At 36.0% G+C, this 23,782-nt stretch overlaps 2 non-coding genes across 2 annotated transcripts; one reads left to right on the top strand and one right to left on the bottom strand.

The window, feature by feature from the left end:
- Positions 1-4,171: 4,171 nt before the first annotated feature.
- On the top strand, positions 4,172-4,243 carry TRNAW-CCA (transfer RNA tryptophan (anticodon CCA)). Its single transcript has one exon. It is a non-coding gene; the product is annotated as a tRNA-Trp (tRNA).
- A 31-nt stretch (positions 4,244-4,274) lies between these two features.
- Positions 4,275-4,346, bottom strand: TRNAR-CCU (transfer RNA arginine (anticodon CCU)). The gene has a single exon. It is a non-coding gene; the product is annotated as a tRNA-Arg (tRNA).
- Between the last annotated feature and the right edge of the window lie 19,436 nt (positions 4,347-23,782).

Raw genomic sequence — 23,782 nt, 5'->3', positions numbered from 1 at the left:
AAAAATAAGTTATCCAGTAAGTCCTGGAAAACTACGTTGTTATTTGGCTCGAGAATTCCAAAATAAATATAATCTAATCTATCTTCCAAAGTACTGTTTTGCTTGGGGTCTAAACAAGGATTTTTGATTTTGCGTAATGTGGCATCATCTATCCCACAGTTTTCGATTATGGCATCGTGGCACGTCTTTTTTTGAGAATTCATTAGTTAATAGGGGATAATCATTCACTATACTATCCAAAATTATTTTGAAATATTTACTAAATTTCCTTTAGAATGCAATTAATGTTATATAATATTAAAAAAATTTCTCACCGACACTGTTGGTTTTAAACATGAAAAGACTATTACTGTATGACTAACGACAAAAAAATAATTAACAAAGAAGAGTCTATTGACTTTTCTAGAATTGCGTTTTCAAACCCACTTCCTCTTGATCATTCAACCAAACACGCCAGAAAAATATATTTGGGAAATATTCCACCCTCAATTAACGAAGAAATTATTATCGCTCAGTTTTTTAACTATACTCTCAATACGTTACTACCCAACAAACCTCCAGGAAATTCTGTTATTGGAACTTATCTAAATATTAACAAGAGATACGCTTTTATTGAGTTGAGAAGCATCGAAGAAACTACTTTTTGTCTAGGTCTTGATGGAATTGTTTTGCAAGACTATGAACTAAAACTCAGAAGACCGCAAGACTACGACTCAAAACTTGCAAGTCAACAGTTAGAATATGAATTCCAACTGAGAGGTGGCATTTCAGCGCTAGTTGGCGCCAAAACGCTTAGTTCGCTCATGACTACATCGACAGCGTTCGAATCTTCTGCTGTAGATAGTTTGACGAGCAAGTCAAAAGATTTCAAAGCTTTGATGCAAAATGACGTGCATTCTTATCAAATTGTAATTACTGGGTTTCCACTCGACACGGATGAAAACAAGATAATCAATTTTTTTGAAAAGTACGACAAAGTCAAGACTCTTAGCGTATTCGACTCGGAAAATTATAAAATCGCAATTGTCGAACCGCGTAACCCCATGCTGGTAACGAGTATTGTGGACAAAATAAATAGTGAAGTTTTTGAAAACAAGACGTTATCCGCGAAAAAATTGGTTTCTTCCGTTTCTAGTTGCAAGCAACTGATGGAAAACGTAGTTGACGAAAACAAAACGAATATGTTAGCTATTATTGACAAAGACATTAAAATGCCAAATACCAATTTAAAACTTAAAGGATACTTCAACCATGTCGACGTGCATAACTTGAGTGATGCATTTTATCTAGCTAACAACTTCACAAATCGGTTTTTGCTTTGTGAAATCAATGAAAGTAAAAATTTAGACTACAAAAGTAGTATTAACATCCTCAAAGAAGCTCAAGATTATTTCAAACTGTTTGGCATTGTTCGACGGTTTTTAAAACATGAAAAATTAAGTTTTATAATTGAGTTTTCTAGAGGGATTGAAGCCTCTGTTGCCAAAGCTTATTCAAAATATTATTCGTTAAATCCAAACTCAAAGTTTTACGATCTGACTTGTTGCTTTGTTGTTTCGTATTTCGAATTGAATAATCAATTGCTGCAACGTACCCTTGAAGGGATCGTGTCAGCTTATAAGCAGCGTGTCGCTCTCACTTCAGATAAGCTGAAAGCAGCGCGTGAAAAAGAAAAAGCTACTAGACATGCAAAAATCCATAGCTTTTTGGTAGATATAAACATAGACTGAGGTAGAAAAATAAATATACGTATCATGCTTTTCATTTTATTTTATTCAGCACTTTGGACAGCGCCAATTGAAGAGCAGTGAGACAATCAAATTTCAAAATTAAATTCATTTTCTTATTTTTTGCCATCCTGAATTAATTTCATGTTAGCGGAAGAAATATCTAACACCAATGATTCGTTGTTCATTTGGAAAACTTTTGAAAACGCAAATCGCTTGCAAGAATGTGTCAAACTAATTTCAGAGTTTTGTGTGTTCGGAAAAGTGCTTAAAAAGGCAGAATATATTTGTATGGGGGAAATATTTAAAAGTGTGGCCTTACAAAGCAGAGAAGCTTGTCACAAACTACAAGTACAACTGTTAGAGTGTGAGGTGGCATCTAAACGCTTCGAGTTTGTTAAAGACGTTCTCACTCAAACACAGCGAGACTTAATGAAACATTGTACCGATGTTATTGCTCTTATTAAAGAAAATCTGCTTACGGATAAAGTCGTTTTCATTTTAGAAACTTCTGCCGCTTTGGCTGAAGTAGAATATTTATGTTTTCTGTACAAACTGCTTGCTGATTATTATCGATACCTATGTGAGTGCAGCTCTGGTGACGATAAAGCAAAATTCATAAAGCTTGCTCGCTCGTATTACACTAAGAGTTATGACCACAGCTCTCAGCTGCCCATTGACAATGAAATTAGGCTTGGTTTGATTTTGAATTACAGTGTTTATCTTTTTGAGATAATAGGCGCTTGTGAAGAAGCCTTAAAATTATCGCAAGAAGTAGTGGAAGAAGTACAGTGCTATATTAATAGTCTCGATCCAAAAGAAAAAAATATGTCAAACCCTATAGGTTTAACAACGATTATGGAGAATATCGAGATCTGGAGCGCTGGATCTATCAGATAATTGTATTTATAAAATTTTAATTTATAATTCAAAGATACTTTTGGTGCTGTATAACAGAAAAAACGAATAAGTAAAGCAAGGAGATGATTATTCAATAATTAAATTTTATTAAACGGACAGCGCCTTTTTCGTTGCCCAATAAAAGCCAATTGTCCTTGGACAAGGCGGCAGCAGTGATTTTTCCATATGACGTATTTTTCGCTGGAAACGAAGCATACGTAATTAGTTCTTTAGTATTGTATAGTTTAATATTGTTTTCAGCATTATAATTACTTACTAAGCACATTGGAAGCTCTGGATGCGTCAACATTTTGAAAGGAGGCCCGTTCAAGTTGCGAAAGGTTTTAACACATTTGGTCACGTCTGATGGGTCAAATAAAAAAACAACGCCGCCAGCGTCTCCGACGACAAAACCGTTAACTGTGTACCCAATGGTGAGAGCCCCAATTGAATTTTTAATTTCTTCTCGTTTAATGCATCGAGAAGAAGATGGTTTCCACTTGAACACGTATCCAGCTGAGTCAGCAGCTACAATCAACTTTTCAGCAGGCTCGATGCAAAAATCTTTTATTAAAGATCCGCTGTTGAACACATTCGAGCATTTATGAGATTTTTCATCTACTTGATACAACTTTCCTTGCTTTTCCAGCATATATAAATAGCCGTCGTTTGCTACCATTTTCTTGATTTGCTTTACGTGGCCGCGCTCATAATACCTAGACACTTTTGTAATTTTTTTTGATTCTACTTCAAAGTAGTATAGATGTGCGTTATCAGAGACAAAATAAATACCTTTGCCATCAGAGCTGAAGGTAGCCAACCACACCGGCGTTTTTTTGATACATATTACACATAAAAGTGTTTGTTTATCTTCGCTGAACTGGTATAACCTGAGAGTCTTATCCGGCCCAGCAGAGAATGCTAAATGCTCCCCATTTTCCGAGGTAAATATACCCACGGAACTCACTACTGAATTGTGTAGCTTTCCTTCATTCATAATTCCGTAATGATGGACCTTTAACTGTTTAGGATTATGAACTTCTCCATAATCGGCATTTAGTTCCGCAACTTTAACTCCTGTCTCTGCGGCCTCTTTTCTAATTTGGTTCAGCCAAGATAAATTACCTGCATTTTGTTTTTTTAGCGCTGTTTCATATTCCTTAGGCGTGATGAAACGCTTTACAGGAACTCGAAACGATTCTGTACTAGCTAAATCTATATTAATTTTCCGCGCGATTTTCGGGTTTTCGAGTAAGTCTATTTTTTCTTCATTGTCCAAGCTATTTGTAGTTTCAGATGTCTCTTGACGTGTGTATTGTGAATCTTCAGATTCGGACAAATGCTCCTCTGTGTCTTCTGTCTTTTCACATTTAATGATAATATTTTCTAATATGTCGAGGCTGCAAGACATATCTCATTAATATAGTTGCATTATTGCTTATTTTATTTTTTTGTCATAAAGGCCAAAATTTTATTTTGCAAAATAAAACATTCTTAATACAAAAATTTGCCAGTGTTTTTCAATACACTACCTTTGTTATTAAGGGCCTATGGCGCAACGGTAGCGCGTCTGACTCCAGATCAGAAGGTTGAGTGTTCGAGTCGCTCTGGGCTCATTTTTAATTTATCACACACAAAAAAAAAGTTAACGGACGCCGGGACTCGAACCCGGAACCTCTACCTTAGGAGGGTAATGCGCTACCATTATGCCACGTCCGCAAAAACGCTGACATTTGCCATTCCCTCTTATTGTACTTCAAGAAATAATAATTTATTTACTGAAAATATCGTTTGAAAGAATAGTTACCATAGCCATCATAGAATAACAATCTTTTATAATAGCTAAATAACTATGTCTTTGGATGCTAAAACCGATATTCCGAGATCGGATGAATTTCTTAACTTGTACAGTAGACAAATTGGCACGTTTGGCTACACAACGATGCTCAAACTTACAAAAATGCGTGTGTTCATTTTAGGAATAAACGGGGTGGGAATAGAAATAGCAAAAAACATCACTCTGACAGGTCCTAGTTCTGTTACAATCAAAGAAAATAAGATTGTAGAATGGGCAGATCTAAGTGTTAACTTTTATTGCAAAAAAGAACATGTTGGTAAAGTTCCGATTAGTAATGCAGTATTACCTGCGTTGCAAAACCTTTGTTCGTTCGTTTCTGTAAAAAGTTTTACTGACGATCTGACTGAAGCTAACATTGATAACTTTGATGTGGTCATCACGTGCAACCAATTGAACGAAACAAACATCTATTTAAACAAACTATGCCGTAAATTTAAAAAAGGATTTATTTCTACGTTTAGTTACGGATTATTCGGCAGTATTTTTGTCGACTTTGGAGACAAACATATAGTATACGACAAACTTGGCGAGAAGTCTAAATCATATGTTATTGAGCGCCTTATCGTAAATGAGTCTGAATCTATAATTTGCATTCAAGCTAACTCTAGATTAGAAATTGAAGTGAATAACAAAATAAAATTTAGTTCGTTATCCGGCGTTGAAAACTCTGTCTTATATGAAAAATTAAAAAATGGGGTGTTCCAAGTTAAAGATGTTAAAAAGGACTGTGTTTACATTGATTTGCAGTGTGAAAGTGGAATATATCAATTTTCGGGAAATATTGCTACCTTGCCTATAGAAGACGAACTAAGCTTTGAACCATTCGAAAGCCTTGCTGAAAGGCTTTACAAATCTGGGCAAAGCTACATTGGCTCTGTTAACATGGCTCGTGAAAACTCTTCTGAACTTTTGTTTGTTTTTTGGAAAGCACTGTTGCAGTTACCCAACATCGACGCACTAGACAGAAAAAAAGATTACACCAATGAGATAATGGCCAACATTGAGAAAGTTTCAAGTCAATTGAGAAATCAAAGTGACCGTTGGAAAAACATACTCGATTCTTTAAAAAATAAAAAGTTATTTGAGCAGCTTGCCAAGCATGTCAACTGTGAATTTCTCCCGGTTGCAACCATAATTGGAGCCATCGCTTCGCAAGAAGCAATCAAGTATTTAGGGAAGTACATTCCGTTAAATCAGTGGTTTTTCTTCGACTGCAGTGAAGTTGTTCCCGATTCGAAGGTTGATACTCAGAGTATTTCAGAGTCTAGATATGAAAGTTTATTTAAAATTCTTGGTGAAGCAAAACTTAAAGAATTGCAGACCAAATCAGTGTTTTTGGTGGGAACAGGTGCCATCGGTTGCGAGCTGATAAAACTACTGGCTTTGCTAGGGTGTTCGACACAAGGAGGAAAAATTGTGGCGACAGATATGGACTCAATCGAAATCAGCAACTTAAACCGTCAGTTTCTTTTTCATCGAGAACATATTGGCAAAAGTAAGAGCCAAGTTGCTTGCTCTGCCGCTTTGGAAATGAATCCTGATTTAAATATTGAAGCTTTGTGTCACAAGGTTGACGAGTCGACTGAAAATATTTTTTCTAACGAGTTTTGGAAATCAAATTCCTGCATTTTGAACGCGCTCGATAACATCAAATCACGAAATTACATTGATTCGCGATGTGTTTGGAACGATGTTCCACTGCTTGACAGTGGAACATTGGGACTGAAAGGCAGTGTCCAAGCCATCATCCCACACTTGACAAAATCTTATGCGCAGTCGACCGATCCAGACGAAGAAAGTATCCCTCTTTGTACAATACGACACTTCCCGACACAAATTGACCATACTATTGAGTGGAGTCGCGAGCTGTTTCATTCACTACTCAATTCCTTCGTGCTCGGCATAAAGAAAGTGAAGTCTGAATCTGAGTGCCAGCAACTTATAGAAAAACTTTCTGCGCAAGAGGCATTACTGCACATAAGATTACTTATTTTCTTCATGTCAGCAACAAAGACGAGTACAGATGAAACACTTCAGCTAGCCTGTGAAACTGCACATAAGTTTTTTACTATGTTTTTCAACCACAACATAAAACAACTCCTGCACAATTTCCCAAGCGATTACAAATTAGAGGACGGGGAACCTTTCTGGTCTGCAAATAAGCGAAGGCCTTCTCCTGTTGCTTTCGACATAAACAACGAACTACATTTTAATTTCATCTATGCTACTGTCAAATTGTTACTTGACATTATCGGAATGACTGATTGCTATTGTGCTACGAAGCTAAAATCCTGTCTTCAAACGCTTAGCGAAGACGATTTTGTGCCATCAAATGTCACCATAGAAATCAATCAAGACATCAGCAAAAAGAAAAAGGAAACCAGAATAGACTCGGTGCTTGAAAACGAACAAGTAGCACAGTTGTACAAGCAATTCAAATCTTTAAATGGTGCTGATTACAGTCGTTTGAACGCTATAAAACCCATTGAGTTTGAAAAAGACGATGATTCGAACTGCCACATCAAGTTCATTTCTGCGGCGAGCAACTTAAGAGCTACAGCGTATAATATTGAGACCGTGTCTTTTCACGAAGTCAAATTTATTGCTGGAAAAATAGTTCAGGCTGTTATTACGACGACCTCATTAGTAGCTGGTTTCGTGATGATTGAACTTGTCAAGGTTTTGACAACAGACCCCAAAGAACGCAAGTTAGAACTTTTCCAAAACATGTTTGGGTCTTTGATCGACACAAGCATCATCATTTCTGAACCGGAAGAAGTCGGCAGGAATGAAAATACAGACTTTGACCCACTTACGTATGGCCCGGTCAAATACATTCCTGAGAAACACACAATTTGGGACCGCATAGACATTAAGCTAACTAAGAATACGACGATGAAACAATTTCTAGACGAAATCTTCGCTTGTTACAGTACTAAAACCAGCGCCGTAATGTTAGGAAACATGTGTTTGTACATGGCTTGCGAGTCTTCAAGTCAACAACGACTGGATACTCCTATTTATGAAACTTTGGTGCAACTGGCGAAGTCTGAAGCTGTCATAAGATCGACTCTGAGTCAAAACTATGCGCGTCTGGACGTGATCGGCACGGACGAAAACGACACAGATGTTTATTTCGCGCCGATTTGTTGCTCGTTTTAATACATTTTGAAACGATATCCATAATAATGTTCGCAAGTTGTTACAAATAAGGTTCTAACGTGAGCTTAGTCACTTATAAAAATAAAGTTTATATAATAATAAAAAGTTTTTCAATGCAGAAGCATTCGGTCTTCAGTTTATTTGCAAGGCTGTAACTACTTTAATGCGTTAATTTTTTATACTCCTCGCGAGAGATTTGCGCTAAAGTCGCGTTATCAAATGAGCCATGCTGCGTTATACTGTTCTTTATAATATTTAGAAAATTTTTTTCTGAAAAAGCGGCAGACTCATTTTTGTCGCGAGAATCATCAAGATTATTTTCAGATTTGAACCAGCCGAAATAGTCGCACGGCGAATCGGACAAATTAATATGTGTGCGTACCGGAATAACTTTCATCTCAATGTTTTTTGATAACGAGTCTTGATTAATATGTTTGCTATTAAAATTGTTGCTTATATTTAGAGTTGGATCAAAAGTGTTTCGCAAGTTTTCTTCCCTAGGTTGGTCAGTATTTTTAGTGAAGTTTTCCTGTGACAAAGTTTTGTCAATATCAGAGTCGAGATCTTTGTTAGCCAACACACTATGTGACTTGGTATCGTGCGGTCCATGCTGTTTTAAAATGTTCATACACGATACTAAGGATTGTTCAAGCGTGATATTTGAAGAATCGTTGAGAATGTCGTTGAATTTATGCGAAAAAGCTTCAATTACTTTATGTGTGTTTTGCGGGGTCCTGATGACCTTGGCGGGGTTCAGATTTTTTTTGATCAAAGGCGTTGACACGCTGTTTACGTTTTTGTCGGACGACACAATGTCAGAATAATAGCTGGAATTATTCGCAGTATTTTTAGAAGATTGCACAGACTCGTTGTTGCTGCAACTTCTATTGAACTCTTCGTCAATATTTTCATTGTAATATAATTTAATTAATTTAGCTATAGATTCAAACGATTGCAAAAAACAACTGGGCATCGAGTCATCGTTTATTATCTTGCTTAAATATTTTGTTCGTTCTCTCTTTTGAGTACACTTCCAGAAGTTTGACTCGTTAGCGACAAAGGAAGAATGAAAATAAGTACAACGCTCGTTCCGGCAAACCATGTTGCGAAGCGTATTTACACAGAGACGAGCACTACCAGAATGATATTGAATCAAGCTGTATTGAGGCTGGGGGTTTTGACGCAAGAATTTTTCAAAGTCTTTTTCAAGCAGCTGAATGGAGACTTCGTCTAGGTAAATTAAAAACGCCGTGTCAAGATCTTTATGGGTCAAACAGGTGACGTAAGTCAACATCCCGTACTTGCCAAAAAAGTTGTACGACGCTAGCTCTTTAGCATTGTACCATTTAGATAATAAATGCCAAAACCGAAAAATAAATAAGCGACGAGCTCCTGGGGTGGAGGTGATCGTACTAGTGGGATTACCCATCGCGTTCTCTATGATTGGCGATTTTGGAGTGTTAAATGCGTTCCGCGACTGATCTTCTTCGGCAGCCTTTGATTGCTTTCCATAGTTATTTGATTTCTTCTTCAAAACTCGAATTATCTTTCTCGAAGGCACAATAACGAAGTTTTGAGGGTCATACGGAGCTCTGCATAAAGGACACTTGTTGTTTGAATCTCTTATTTTTTTCAAACACCATAAGCACAATTGGTATTCACATTTGCACGGAAAAAAAGAGTAATCACTTTCGTCCATTTCCTCCGCACAAATCGGACATAGATATTCTTGTTGTGTTGTATAAATAGGAGAGAGTAAATGGCTTTGTTTATCTGCTTGCATTTCTTCTACTTTTAATCATTCAACCGATTCTAGGTTGTTTAACAGTTCAATTAATTTTATAAATTCTAATAATTCTACACGAATACTTTTGCTTAATAGTTCGCACTTCGTATTGATAAGTAATTTAGAATATTCGTTTATAGCTAATGATAATTCGTAAAGGGCTTTGTTTATTTCGATTGGATTCACTTCTTTAAGTTCATAAAACCGATTTTCAAATTTTTTAAAAATATGCTCTAAAAAAAATTTATATATTTCATTCTTCCAAACAAAAGAGTTGCACGGGAAGCTAGTTATTTTATTTGCAATTTTATGCAATTTTTTAACAATTAAACTTATTAAATAATTTTCAAATTTTTTATACTTGAATGCAACGATAGTATTGATACTGCTACCGGATTCTGCTAAAGTTCTATTTTTCCAAACGTCAACTTCACATGTGATCGTCGAATCTAGCGCCACGTTGTTAAATAAAGCAATATAATTCAATAAAATTAATTTTTTGAATATCATTAATCTGCAAGTTTGTTGATATGTATTGATCTTAACATTTGATACAGATATCTAATTAATAAATAATGCAAATATCATTATGCTTAAAATAATATATGAATTTAAATTGGTGCGTATGCACACATGAGCAGATTAATCTTAACTAGCTCGTTATAATTAATGTTATGAGTATGATCGGACGAAAAGCTTCAAGTTTCGCCAGAACAGCTCATAAACTTAATAATGTACCTAAAATACGAACAAATTACGCTGAAAAAACTAATGTAGCAATTTTTGAAAATGGTACGTTGTGAACAAATGCTAAGTTATAGCTAACAGCGAACTCGAAAAGAAAGCTAAGTTCTATTTTTTGCTATTTTCGAGAGAAAAAAAAAGACGAGAAAATTTGCAAACGCAAAATTATCATTTATTAAATGAGTACCAAAAAGTTCAACATGAACTTCAACAAGCAAACTCAGATTTATCTATTTTAGAAAAAAGAATAGAAGCAACCCTTCATCATCCAAAACAAATCAAAGAAGTCTTCGAAAGAGTTCAATTATTATATTTTCAGCTAGATACGTTAACTCAATCGTTAGCTGGTATTTGTGGTAATCTTGCTTTTTCACCTCCAAAAACTGGAGAAGAAAAAGTGAGACTATTACTTGACTATTTGTATCCTTGCCGTAGTTTAGATCCTAGAATAGATGGTTTGTTTGGTGTTATTCTTGAAGTAGCTGCCGGTATTAAGCCTTTACCGACAGACATTTCATTGCCCCCACCGCCTTCTTTTAATGAACTTGTTGAACGTGGTGTTTATCCATGGGCCGTCAGTAACGATATTCCTTTGTTTATCAGAAATTTATTTCAAACAAACGAAGAGAACGCTGCGTTTATAAAAGCAAATTTAATTGCTAAACAAGCAATGGCTTGTTTAACAAACAATACTCATAAAGGTGATGTTAATATTAGATTAACCGGAATGTCTATTGAATTTGGGCAAATAAATATTACAAACCCAGAATCAATACCAGCGAGTAGAATAGCAATTTGTACATGTCGTTATGATTATGAAGATGAGGAACAAATTATCAAAAACAATAATCGTATAGCGAAAGATTGGTTATTCAGTAACGAAGGAAATGCCATAATTCGTCAAACTATTGATCTAGACAATTTTGATATATCGAAGAATGGATATAACTCTTCTATTATAGTGACTGTATACGATGCAAATAATTTACTAAGTCCGCCGTTAACCGCAAAAATTTCTCTAGTTGACCCTGCAACTTTATTGCAGTACAACAGCTACAATTTAGTTTCTAATAACAATATCGTCGGAACTATTTTATTAAACTTGTTTCCAATTCCAAGAAACTCGGCTCTGTTAGCTTATAGAGTAAAAGAAAATGTCGACTTGTTTGGAAAACCTTTTAAACAACCACTCCCTGAACAACAGTTTATTGCTCCCAATAACATGATGAATGATGTTTCTAATATTGGTTATAATTCTTATTTGAATCCAGCTAACCTAAATTTACTAATGAACCTTAATCAACCAGGTAAGCGAAATATCGAGGTATCTGATTTAGAACCTATTAACGCATCAGTGCCTATGCAAAATTTTGGTGTTCAATTAGATAATCATGAAGTAACCGCAGTTCCAGTTACTAGCAAAATGATTAATGGCAGCGGTGTTAAAGAGGTAGATATCCAAGATAAAGCAACCGAATTTAACCTTGCAACTAAAACATCTAAGCCCGATCCGTTACGAAAAACTAGTTTTGCTATGAAAAAAGAAGCTATTGAAGCAGCAATTAGTAAGGATTTAACTAAAAAGTTCACTACATTTGATGTTAAAAAAAGTTCAGCTGATTTTAAACCCAAAACGGAAAATAAAAAAATTCTAGCTGAGAGCGTAGCTCGCATTGAACGACTTAAAGCTATTAATAAAACAAAATTAATTGAGGCCAAAAAACGAGAACTTTTAGAAGATAGAGATTCACATAAAGTGTTTGGAGCAAAGAATCTAATTAAAATGTTATCCTTGAAAAATAAAGCAACTAGTGAGTTTAATATCCCAATGAGTAAATTGAAACAAAGCAAATCATTGAAGACAGTGAAATCATCGATAAATAATCTCAAAAGTAAGCCCAATGAAAATGATGATAGAGTAGACCAATCACTTAAAGAACACGTAACACTTAAAAAATCTATTTCATTAAAATCAACACAACCTGATATAATTAAATCTGATACTCAAAATGATACTACAAAAAGGACTATACCAAATAAAATACCAGAAAATAATAAAAGTATTTCACCGGGTGACGCTAGTAAAAATGATCTCAATTCTGATAAAGCAAATGTTGATGTAGATAAACGATCGAGTCAAGCTAGGAATGAATCAATTCCAAACAGTTCTGTATCGTTTGAAAAACCAGAAAATAATGAAACAAAAGTAGAAACCAATACAGAATCAAAAACTCTGGCAACTGAAATGAATGATAAAATTCTTATAGAAACTACGAAAACAGATAGTATAACGCAAGTATCAACTAAGTTGTTAAATAAAAAACCTCAGAGCTCAGGTAGTATAAGCAAATCAGTAATTGAAATCCCAAACACTGTAGATCAGTTTCCAGTTAACTCACTTAATAAAGAAAATAGTGTTAAAACTTCGTCGTCGGTGCTATCAGCTCCATTAATATCGAAAAAATCTTTATTAATGCATAATCAAACTAATGATATGGTCTTTAAAACATCCGATGCTAATAACAAGAAACAAGATGTTTTTATTACTGATACTTTAAATATTACTTCACCTAGATCAGAAGACGTTATATCAGCTACTACATCTAAAGATCAACTGACTAAAAAAAAATTATTAACAAAAACAAGCGGAATAAAAGAACTTAGCTCTGATAAATTAATAAATTCTAGTCAAGAGCCAGGTTCTGTGTCTACAATGAATGCAACATTAGGTCAAACTAAAAAATCAACTCAAGCTTTCATAAAAAAAACTTTATTAAGCAAAAAAGTAGCTAATACTTTATCTTCAAATGTTTCGCCAGAAAATAAAGTTAACTTTAAAACACCAGTTTCCAAAGCATTAAAAACAAAACAGCCAAATGAAAATACTAAAGCTAAAAAAAAACTAGCTTCAATGACTCTTAAAACACCCGTTCCAGCAGAATCGAAAAAAACTTCTAAGTCAACTCATGATAGTGATGCAGTTACATTTAAACAAACTAAAATTCTAAATAAATCTTTGTCTAGTTCTAAATCACCACAGTTAAATTCTCAAATAGAATCAGTTGCTGAAAAGACAAAGAGAACTGAAACATTAGAAACTAAAAAGCTTGATACAAGAAGTGGTAATAAATTAGTAGAAATAAAAAAAGGTTTTACCACAACAGTCAAAGCACCACTTATCGGGGAAGAAAATAACACGACCGAGAACGCAATAAACGTTAAAAAAACTTCTGAAACTATAGTCGAAAGTAGCAACGAGAGTGGCGCAAAAACAAAATTAAGTAGTTCAAAACTTGAAAATATTAAAAAAACGCACAGCTCTGATTCTAATGCAAAATCTTTATTAATTAGCAAGACTCTCGGAAAAAAGCTTGTTGCTAAAGACGATCTAGTGACTAGATCTATGAAATCACCTATTGTAAAAAAAAATCTCAATACCATTTCTAAACGGAAAATACTCCCTAAGCTAAAGTTAACAACAAACGGGCAAACTAAACCGCTGTTTAGTCCTAAAATTATTAAAAAAGGCATCAGAGAGGTTTCTCAATCAAAATTTACTAGAGCACTAGACAATGCCAAAGTGTTGGATGTTAAAAAGGCAGCTAAGGTCAGTCTAACACCCAAAAAATTAGTTTCTAAACTTAACGGCCCAGTAAAAAAACTGGATAAATTAGTCTTATTTGAAAATGTATAATTTTTGAAACAACCTCAATTAACTTTCAGCCAATATGAAAAATCAGATTATATAAAACTGAACAATTATTATCAATTGAAAGTTACATCTTTATATTATATTTTGTGTCTTAGATAGAACGATTATCTTGTTATTTACGCAAATGGCTTAAATCATTAATACTTCGTCTAGTGAGGAAAAATGAAAGTTTAACTTAGAATATTATCCTTTGCATATAGTATAGAACTCTTGAGCTAATATAAAAACATTAGCTAACGCAACAGATATGAGAAAAACAATAGAAAAAGTTGGTTCATGGGCCAAATTCAATGATAATTCGCATAATACATGACTAGGTAGTTTAACGCTTATACATGAAATTCAATGCAAATAACTATTATTCTAAAAATTAATAGGTCACGCTTTATGATTATGCAAGGTGCAATTGCGTTTTATGATAAAATCCCAGTTATTACCAGAGAAACTAAAGCTTAATTTGTTGTTAGAGAAGGAACTTGAAGTAAAAAATAAATGGGAGGACAAAATAATTTTTTACCGAAGCTTATTGAATGAAATAAAGCAGGAAAACAGTTTTCTCGTCAAACAGATACGTGCGACATCTTTGATGATAGATCACGTTAAAGAAGCTTTAGAAGCACATGTCAGCTTAATTAAGCGAATCAGCAAATATTTGCATGATGTATGCCGTTCAAGAGACGGAGAGATTAAAATTTTTTTGGAAAAGCTAAATGTACAGATTGAAACAATAGTTGAGGCATTTATTTGCATTACCGATTATACGATGCATGTGCCATTTATCAAGTCCGATGTCAATATTGGAAACTTTAGTAAAGACGCTAACTACAAGTCATTGTTACAGCTTATAATTGTGGTTTTGAATTCATGTAAATTTACTGATACAAGGTTATGTATGGTTTTAGAAATTATACTCAAAGGCATGCTACAAGAAATTTCGGTCGACGAAGCTATGTACCAATTACCTCTTCCGGTTTGTCAAGTAGATCACATCGAGTACCACGGGCTGAACTGGCTAAAAGGAGATCACGCTCCAATATATCTGCCTAATCCAAACAAAGTTAAAGCAAATACGTTGAGCGATCCGTTTGTAATTCAATATAAGACATTACAAAAAATGATAGGTCAATATGTAGATTTTCCACGTATTTACTATAAAGTTTTTAGCATAAAAAATTCTGAAGCCACTCAAACTAGCAACTACAACGTTAAAGATTATACAATGACGAGTTATTTTGAAAACTCTTCTTTCAATGGTGAAATAGTTAAATGCGCTATTAAAGTTGGTGAATTCCAATTTTTGAATTATTTGCCTTTAACAAGTACAAATGCACAAATCCCCGTGTTGGTCATTTGTCTTGAACATACTGCGACTTCAGCTCAATTTACGCACACGTTGACTCATATAGACATATGTGAACAAGTTCGAAAATGGTGGACTTTTAAGAGTAACAATGATCCAGACGCTCAGTTAAAAGTTGATATGGAATTCAGTCTTACTAACTTTGAACTTCCAAGAAGTCTGCATAATGACAACATTCATAAGACTTGTGAAATAGAAGAATTTATGAAACAACTTCTTTCATCAAAACGCGATTCGGCTTTTATGTCTCCTGAAACGATAAAGAATATGTTGGCAGATATTAGTTTTTGCAAGGATATTGAAATTGAAACTAAGAGAATCAATCAGATTTACGCTAATAACCAGTGTTTAACAATTAGAAAACATCCATAGCTGAATGTTTTTCTCAACACTAGCTCACTTAATCTGTGTTCTAATATCTTTTCATGTTTTTTGGGAAATTTATTGCACTTAAGAAATACCATAAACTTGAAAGAAAAACATAATCTAACACATAAATGTATTTCAAGTCATTTTTTTTTATTGCTTCGAGTATATTTGTTTCTTCCTTCAAGGTCTTCCAACCATGTATATCAGATACTTCTAGTTTTGTTATCCATAGCGATCGGATATTATTTCTTCCTACTAATTCAAGGCAAAACAACTCAAATAACGCTACAGATAAAAAACATTTTTTTGACACGGTTGAATCAACAAAACCATTCATATCTAATTTGTTAGGTGACATTAAATCTGCTTATCTAATTTATTTCAATAGCAATGATCAAGTTGACTTGCAACTAGTTAGATCAATTTGCAAGCGCTCAAAGTGTCAAAGATTGTTTTTTTTTGGAAAGAAGTGGTTACCACCGTTAGATTCGTACTCAATTCCTGATTATATATTGGTGACTGATTTGCCTCAAAATGATCTCTCTCGATTAAATGAACTATCAGCACAAAAACAGTGTTTCGAAGTTTCAGCTTCTTATCAATATTCAGAGACTCACTTTGATGACTTTTATCTAAATGAGAAGTGGTTGGACAATTCTTTAATAGGAATAAATTATTTACAAAGCAACCAGGACCAGAATAAAGCTACGGTATTGTTTTTAAAAAATGGTACTGAAATCTATCTGTTTATTGTTTCAAATTCAAGTGGTCCAGAATACAGTTTTGTTGAATCTATTATTTTGCCGTTTTACAAGAATAACTACGCTGACGGAATACCAGGATCAGATGAGAATCATTTTCCTATTCGTCGAAGTAATATTTTTCAAAGAAGTGACAAACTAATGCGGGAAACAGGTTTTCAAAAAGAACGGAGGTTAGAAGAACTGCCTAGTCAGCTGTTTGACAGGATTCAGCATTTGAAACAGCCGGATTTAGTTAACGCTATCAAGACGTCATTAAACATGAACAGCAACAAAAAGCTTGACACAATAAACATTCAAACACACCTGGCTAGTGACGATAACATCAATTCCAAATATAAGTTTGGGCCTTCAGTAATAAGTTCAGTAAAGTCAGACATTGCGTTGCGTGACCATTATGCAACAATTATGAAAGACTTAAACTCTGGAATGACTGGCGTTCATTTAGGTAAAAAAGGAAAGTTTAGCGCTGGAGGAAACGTGGACATTGCAGACCGTGAGGTAGGCTTCAACGTTGCTCGGCCTAACAAATTCAGCGTGAGCTCCACAGTCAATCTAAGAGAAGATTTCATTGACGAAGCTATCAATGTCAAAGGCTATGGATTGCGCGTTTACCGAGAAAACGACCAGGACGCAACGGGGCTCAGCATCGAAACACCCAACGTCACGATTGGAACTCTTTCTAACGCTTTAGACAGAAACTACGGTATGAAGGTTCGTTACAAGGACAGAGAAATTGGTGTCAGGCACGATTTTGATCAGCACATTCTTAAAGACTCAGCCAAGCCAGCTACTGAAGCTTTCATTAACTGGAAGGATAAGTTTGTCAACGTCGGTTCAGATATCATGTCCAACCGATATTCGGCCGGTGTGGGTATTGGCAACCGTTTCGCGGCAGGAAAGCTCGACGTCGACAATCGCATTGTCGACATCTCGACTCGGCTTCCCGGCATTAACAGCAAGAATTGGGACGTTTACTTCCATTCTGACATGCCGGACAACAAGTCAAAAGCCATGGAACACATAATTGGGGTTGGCGACGGAAAAAACGCCAGAGTTACTGCCGGGTTCGGATTTGGCGAAGACGGAAATCCTGAATTCATGGGCCGCTTTAGTACTAAAAATTTTGGTATAAACGCTGGCTGGATGGGTAAACACGCCAACAGGAGACAACTCGCTCTAGGGCTTTCAATAGGTCAGTTTGTGTACAACTGGGAAAGCATGATCAATTTGGAAAAAATCCCCATTCCAATGTTATTTGGGTTGTCTCCGACATTGTTTTCGGACTCGTTTCAGTCACTTTTCAACAAGCCAAGAAATCACACTGTATCTATTTAAACATAACTGTATTTTTTCAAATAAGATATTTGGTCATGTCCCAAGATCTAATGTGTATTGCAGTATAATTTTTATAACAAATAAACATCTATGCTAGTCCAAACCAACAAATTTGTGTTAGGCTTTGTTTTATGGCTTTCAAAGGCTTGTTTTTCTCAGAAAGTGCCTCCGTTTATAGCAGACAGAATAGCCCGAAACGTAGTTACCGCAACTCAAGAGATCATGGTAGCGTAAGTTTTCTATTTGAACAATTACATCTCAGCAATAACGCCTATTCAACAAACATAAATTACGCGCCCAAGCAATGTTTGGATTTGTTCTGTGATAACGCAAACCCTTTGTATATAACAAAGCCGGATCCTACATATGCGCTTGATTTATTAATTGAACCGGAACCGGTAGAAAAATACGACGAATTATTAGAAAACCTATCAAAAAAAATAATAGAAGAAGCTCTCAGAAATGAAAAAGCAAATTCTAGAGAAGAAGAATTCGATCCAGAAAAAGGAAATTACGATGCTCTGAGAAGAGTTTCCATCAATATAAATCCTACTGAAAAATACCCTAAAAAGCTGATGAAAAAACTCAAGCGCCAGGAAAACATAAACAAGAAAAGTTTGTTGCCCAAAAGAACTCGAATGTATAACATTTCCCTTCCAGACGGTTTGGAGTTTACCGTACAAAACGATTCTGAAATTGGGAATGACAGCGAAAAACGCTGAAAACTTTTCTTCCAGAGACAACTAGGAATTTATCAGTAGCAATATAGCCTCATGAGATACAGTTTATTTTACTACACTATAATTTGTTGCTTGAACACTGCCACTGCAGAACCCTCAAAGCCTTTTGTGAACGAGATCTTATCGGAAACTTTTAACTCGATCAACACAGACAACAACTCAACAGAACTCATTCGTGAACAGGACAGACAAAACATTAGCGCCGAGAACAATTCTTCTAATAATTCAGTTCAGTTAAGTAGTTACAGAAAACCCGGCGTTTACGTGACTAAACCAGTCGTGGGATGGCAACCAACCGTTTTTATTCCCAATCCTCCAATAAAAACCACGTTAGTTCCAGTTGTTGAAAAGGTTTCGTCAATTGTAACGGAAGACAAAGTTCGCTATGTGCCTCATATTGTGGAAGAACCAGTACCCGAGCTTGTGCCTGTTCCAATTGCTGAGAAACCAGAAATCTTTCCAGTTAAACCCATACTTTTTAAGACCGTTAACAAACACTATACTGACGACTACATACATCATGTTCATCCTGTAAAAACATCGACAAAGATCAAGAAGATCAAAACCAATGTTCAATACACTCCCGATGTAGTTGTGAATAGTCCTTTCATCGGCGCGGAACCACTAATACGCACTCCACGCGTACATCACCGCAAAGTGAGGCCTGTTGCGGTCAAAACTAGATACCGAACTGTCAAGGTACCCAAACCAAAAAAAGTTACGGTTGAAGAGTATTCACCTGAGGTGAAAGTTCGAAAATATCGTGTCCGTCCCGATTTCATTCAGCCAATTCCTTCTGTTTACGAAGCTCCTATTGCAAGACCGTTCGTAGGAACGCCGTTTATTGAGACTCCCAGACCTAACGAAGATATATACAGGAAAGCTGGCTACATCTACGGCGACATAGTCCAACAACGTGTCGACGTTCCACTCCCTGTTCCATCGATGGTCACTGAACTTAGACCAGCGCAAGCTCTTTTACCACCTGTTCCGGTCGTTAGTCCTGTACCTGTTCCAGAAGTTCGTGTTTCAAGAGACGATTACGTGTTCAACATCACATTAGACGACTACTGCGCCGCGCGACCAATGAACTGCATGGCTAAAGTTCAAAACAGAATAGTTCCAACTATTACAGCAGGAATCGAAAATTTCACAGACATAGAATACAAACGGGTCAACAACCCCAACTCTCCTTTCGTTCATATCAACGAGTCTATCCATACTGAGACAGACCGTTTCAAATTCAACGGATCAAACTTTGCTTTAGCTGAACCAACCATAAACTACCACTACAAATGAACATTTTGCGTTTATAATCTTGATTTGTAATTAATAGCTATTTTTATTTTTCATAGCATTTTTATCTCATAACCGATAATGTTATACCTTGTTTATGAGCACCAGTGATATTCATTTTTTTTTCAAAATTACAAAGCATCGAGACCAACTGTTGATCACAACAGATATAAAAGCAATAGTATGTATAAACACTCTCACAGAGTTTTGTTGACTAGAGTTTTACTTTATTCTGGGACAAAATGAATTTCCAACTTAACAAAAGTCCCTTTTAAAAAATAAACTACGCGAGGTACTAGATTTGCAAGCACGATTTATTGATGTCTAGGATTAGCTACAAGTTAATAATTCTCCAGCTCGTCTTATTAGTATGTAAAACTGAGAGCAGCGACATCGCTTCCGAAGGTAGTAAAAATTACGCAGAAAGTATTGAAAACGCAGCAATTAATTCCAATCTCAGCGTATCAAATTTTTTAAGCTCAGCAGATTCAAACCTGACGAACTTGGTTGCTGATACCGCAGCCCGTGCTGAACTTAATAACGGTCCTGCAATAAACGATATTTCCAAAAACGCTCTACAGATCCTGAACCCTGAGGACTTTTTGGTGGATGTCTTTGGTATAGGTTCTCACAACGACGGATTGACGTTCTTTCAAAAGCTTTCACAATTTTTTAGGTCGTTTTTCGACAGCTCAGGAAGCCTCTTTAGTCAGAAACAATTGAATAAAGCCCACCCCGTTTACCAAGGCGGCGTTAATTATCCTTCGCAACCCGGCCCCACTCCAAACATGCCGATCTATGCGGCTGATAATCCACACAATTTGCCTGTCGTTGTATACGGGCCACCTCGTTTCCCATCCATGGTCGGACAAGCTGGCAACGACGTCGTCATCGACATGACCAAGCTATCGGACTGGGATAAAAAAATAATAAGTAGAATTCTATTGAAAAACGGAATTCCGGTGGATTCTGTTGTCAGAATTGGTAAGCAAAAATCTACAACCGACGTTCAGGCTGACATACAATCCGGCCCAAGCTTTCAGTACAAAACCAAACATGGAAAAATTGCCTCAATCCCACTCGACGTGGCGGGCAGAATAGATAACGACCAAAACAAACTGATTCGAGTCGAAGAAATAAAGGTCAAGAAAAATCAGCAATACCCCGGAACCAGCGAAACGCACAAATTTATCTACTACCCAACCATAAAACGAAAACAGATAGTAGAGAAACCATACGTTAGAGAGTATTACAAAGGCGGTTTAACGCCGGAAAATATTGCGTTTGGCCGCCCCCCTTACTATCCACCGTCTGACGACGTTCAGACCGAAGTTGGACCGTCAGTAAAATTCGGAAAGAATTCTGGCTATGCCCCTAACAGTCATTTTTACGATGATCTAATTTTCGATCCCAACGGTAGACATTACCTAGAGCCGAAATACCACCGCTCTGGAGGTTCGTACAAAGCAAACAAAACTCAACAACACTATTCAGATCGATCAAACGTGCATTACTACACTGGTTATTAACAAATATAATAAAATCAAACGAGACAACAAGATATTCGCATTAATCCCATTTTCATTTACATTTTTACCATTTTATTTTTCAATACGGACCAGTAGACAGAGACTAACCAAGCCTAAAATATAACATCTTATGCTACTGTTTAATTTTTCATACATCTTATAAATATTTTTGATTTTCGCGTTCGTACGCGAAATTGCTAATTCATTAAATATTATTTTCACGTTCAAAATGATAAACTCCAGCCTAAATCCTTACATCCTTCCAGTAATTGGATGTTTACTCGTACTACTTTTCTCCAATGGAATAATTTTATTTGTCAAACACAAAATTTTACCGCTTCAAGTTGAGCACAGTACAGACATTTCGAACATCCAGCTATTGCTGAGCTGCTCTATAGCTGTTGTCCTACTGTCCTTTATTTCGAGAAAATATCGCTTGATTCGAACTCAAGGGCTTAGCAAAGCCTGGATAAGAACTTTTGGAATCGTATTTCTCGTACTTTTTTTATCGAGACGCGATTTTAAGCAATTGCAACTCATTGCTGGACTTTCTTCCACAATCAGCACAATTTCTTCGCCTGTTTTCCAAAATTTTTCACGCCACTACTTTTCCATTTGTGGCGCCATCCTTGGATTACTGTTGGCTATAAGAAACGGCGACTGGGTTTACAGTGCTATCAGCAAAATCAGCCATCTCAACACCGTCCAGTCTACTCTATACAACATTTACGAAAACTTTTTCATACCATTCTGCAGACGTTTTATTCCCAGTGACAGCATCGTAAACGATGTAGTGAACCCCTATTTCATCTGCTTTTTGATTGGATGTCTGCTGGATTTATGTGTTCGATTACTTCTTGGCCGTGTTACGAGAAAAGAGAAGACCAACTAAAAGTCATTACAGATTTACAGAAAATAGTTGTTTTATTGCTAGGCGTGCTTTTTTATATTGTGGCTATTTGACCGTTGTAGTCCTATTTCGCAACCAAATTATTTGAGTATTTAATTTCATTTATATTATTTATTTGTGATTAATAAGCAAATTTCGCATGATCAGATGCTCAAGCTCTTTTTCTGACTCTTTTGAAATAATACACTGCACTTGGTGACCACTTGATGAACGACATTTATGTGAAACCCCTTCTTATTTGGGGTTTTTTGCTGCTAGTTTTTTTTCTAACTGCTTGCTATGAGATAATCCACCACAGAACAAAGCACAGATTCAATAAGTACAAGGAGTTTTTTGCCGTAGTCACCAGGGTTCTGGCCACTGTCGGGTTTTTCAGTTTAGTCGTATTTTTGCTGGTTTCGTCTGGGCTAGTTATGCGGATTAACGATCGCGTCTTCACACCCACCTTGGTTATCGAGACCAAACGAGCAATGTTGCAACGAAACCACGAATCAGACAAATTCGTAGAAAACCCGTTGATGGAAATCAGCGACAACTTACTTAAATGGACTTACTACATAATGATTTGCTACCTGCAACACTCGATCATGACTTTTTTTTACGTCATGAACAACCAACGTTGGAAACTCGCCTTAGATTTGAAACAACGGTTCGGAGACAGCTACGAAATATCTTATGACGAATACATGGAGAAAAAAATGATTAAACACCTCAGCGAAGTGTACAACGGCCAACTCAGCTTTGGTTTTGTTTTGCTCATTTTACTGGGCACTGTTTTTCCAATCGCATCAACTGGTATAACTATGCTGGTTATAGCCGTTTATTACATAGTCATCCTGTACTGTGTTCAAATTTTGCGTCCCACTAAAAGCGGAAATCCTGAAGCTGAGTCAGAGAGTCCTCTGACCACGCATAACAACGAGACCTCGGAAGACGCTACGTATCCAAGACTAGTACTAGACAGAATCAGACCCATTATACATACACGAACGGGTGAAGTCAATCCCCAAGTGTACCAATTGCCTTTCTACAACATCAACTACAACAACAAGATCATTCAGTTTGTTTCCAACGCTCTTGTTTTGAATAACGTACTGGCTTTTAGTTTCCACAAAAGCAACATGTTCAAAATTGGACTGCTGCTTTTCATTTCATTTCAGTATTTTCTCTTCACTTCGACGCTCGAAAAATACTTTGTGTTCGTTAGTTTAGAATACTGCGTTGACCACAATTTGATTCAGGAAATAAAAAACTCCAATCAGTTGAAACGCAATAATTTGGCCTACGAAGTACTCGTCATGATGCTTGTACGTTTTTTTGAAAACTGCTCCGATGACATAATTGCTCAAACAACGAGTGCTCACGAGCGCAATCCTTGCTATACGGAATTTTTTAATATATTTGAAAAGTTCCGACAAGACGCCAAAACCCACCCTCAACTTTATAATCTGCCTGTTCTCGTTGAACGATTAATCGCAAACCCACAGCTATTTAACTTTTTACTTTGTGAAGATTTACTCGACAAGCTTTTCGACTACCTAGACACTGAAAAAAAAGAAACTATCACAGCAGACGATTTAGTCAACGCAG

Source organism: Dermatophagoides farinae, unplaced genomic scaffold (assembly GCF_024713945.1).
Source record: "Dermatophagoides farinae isolate YC_2012a unplaced genomic scaffold, ASM2471394v1 contig4, whole genome shotgun sequence".
Taxonomy (NCBI): domain Eukaryota; kingdom Metazoa; phylum Arthropoda; class Arachnida; order Sarcoptiformes; family Pyroglyphidae; genus Dermatophagoides; species Dermatophagoides farinae.
The sequence above is the reverse complement of the archived record's forward strand: the minus strand, read 5'-3'. Positions and strand labels throughout refer to the sequence as shown.